A 2,500-nucleotide genomic window follows, 5' to 3' on the forward strand; every position below is an offset into this window, starting at 1 on the left:
ATTACGGAGTTAAAACAACCCACGGTGTTGTGTTTATTTCAGAGGAAATACCCACGGTGTTGTGTTTATTACAGAGCAAAAACCCACGGTGTTGTGTTTATTACTGAGCAAAACCCACAGTGTTGTGTTTATTACAGAGAGAGAGAGAGAAAAAAAAAAGGTGTTGTGTTTATTACAGAGCAAAAACAACCCACAGTGTTGTGTTTATTACAAAGCAAAACCCACAGTGTTGTGTGGATAGACAAAGGAATTAAGAGTCTGAAAATCGCGATGGTGGAAGAACAGGCGAAGAAACGCCTCTTGCACTTCCTGGTCCTGGAATGTCGAAGGGGGAAGAAAGTCCCCAGGTTACTCCGACGTCAACTCTGGAGAGTGGACTCCTCTTAGTCCAGTGAGCGAACATAGGGGGAAGGAAAGTTCCCGAGTCTACTACATCGTCAACTCCGACCAGCGTGAACTCCACACGGAAAGTTACATGGCAGACATGTCATAAAGGAATTAAAGGGACTCCGGAGAGACCATACGAAGAAGGGAAGAATAGGTGAAGAAACACCCCTTGCCCTTCTTGCTCCTGGAATGTCAAGAGGGGAAGAACGTTCCCATGGCTACTCCATCGTCAACTCTGGGGAAGGGACTCCTCTTAGTCCAATGAGCAAACATAGGAAGGAAAGTTCCTGAGCCCACCCCGGTGTGAGCCTCACTCAGAAAGTCACATGGCAGACTCTGTCGTCCTATGTAGTGACGTCATGGAGGAATTAAAGGGACTCCGGAGAGACCTTGTGAGGCAGGAAAGCCATAAGGACTCTGCTTCGGAATCTTCGAATGACAACAATGACCAAAGGAAACGGAAATCAAGGCAATGAAAATGCACTACATCATAATTCACAAGTGGTGAGGATAGCTGCTCAGACACTGAATCAGAATCATTGAGTAACAGTGATGACAAAAAAGGGTAGAGATCTAAACAACTTTAAAAACTCAGCACTACTGAAACTTCAAGTGATGATGGTGACATGATAACACCGGCCCAAAGGAAAATTCGCAAGTCCCAAAAGAACCACTCCCGCTCAAAACAAATGAAATGTAGTGACAGCACAGAAAAGATGCTTCATATGCCTTAGGGATGGCCACCTGTATAAAGAATATGTGACATTAAGGGTTGTGGAGGAAGCATTCACGGTAGTTACATAATACTCAAATTGCCACTCAAAGTAATGGTGAAAAGGAAAGATTTGGACAAACTGTTGAGGCTATGACCTCACAGCAACAATGACAAAGCGATCATTCACGGACGACATCGACAGCATGGGTGGAAGCTGTAAGGAGTGAAGTGGCCCTTCCCATTGTTCAAGTGATAGTAATAGCTGCTGAGGACAACAATGGACGAACCCTGATGACATGTGCCTTGCTGGTCTCCGGTAGTTCTCGTTCTTTCTGTTCCATCAAGGTAGTAGAAACGCTTCGGCCAAAGGAGAGACGAGAGACAACGGTGGTTACTACATTGACGCAAGAAACTTACCATGACATGAAACAGGTTGATCTCTTGGTTAAGGGACTGTGCACAGGGAAAAATACCACTGTGCAACTCCCTCAGGTGATTGTCCTCGACTTTTTCCCTGAAAGTTTGATCAAAGCTAGAGCGAGTCTATTGAACACTGCTTGCTGGCCACACCTACGAGACCTTGCTCCTACTCAGGCACACACCCACCACACTGGAGTGTTGAGTTACTGATCGGGCAGGACGCCACCTCTGCACTTATACCCCTAGAAGTCAGAAAGGGGAGAGGAGAACCCTTTGCTGTTAGGACAAAATTAGGATGGGCAGTTAACGGTCCTGTGAGCAGGTCACTGGGAGCAACAGAATTTGGGACCTACATAAGTGAAGTGCCCTGTACTGCAGCACGATCACCATGTTTGGATGATCAGCTGAAAAAGTTTTGGGACCTCAGAGAGGAGCACATAGATGAAAAGGGAAGATCAGTAGAGACTATCAAGTCCAAAATTTGTGGAACAAAGAGGGAACCATGGTTGATGGATATCATGAATTCCCAATCCCCTTTAAGGAAACTGAGCCCCAGCTGCCAGACAGTTGGATAATGGTGAGAAAACTCACTGGCCTGAAAACACTTCTTCAAAGGGGTGAAATTCTGAAGGCTATATATTTAGCAGAAATGAAGAAGTTACTCCAAGATGAACACACTGAGCAGGTAAAAGGGAGTAGAACCACTAGGGAAGACATGGTACCTCCCACACCAGCCGGTATTCAATCCTAACAAACCTGACAAAATACACATAGTGTTCGACTGTACTGCTTGCTTTGAAGGCACCGCTCTTAATAAACAGATCATGCAAGGCCTGGACTTGATGACCTGCTGGGCATACTGCTCCAACTTAGAGAAGAAGAATTGCAGTAGCTGCTGATATCAGGGCTATGTTTCACCAGATAAAAGGTCACCCCAAGGGATCGTGATGTTCTAAGGTTCTTGTGGTGGCCAAAAGC

This window comes from Penaeus monodon, chromosome 14 (genome assembly GCF_015228065.2).
Source record: "Penaeus monodon isolate SGIC_2016 chromosome 14, NSTDA_Pmon_1, whole genome shotgun sequence".
Taxonomy (NCBI): Eukaryota; Metazoa; Arthropoda; class Malacostraca; order Decapoda; family Penaeidae; genus Penaeus; species Penaeus monodon.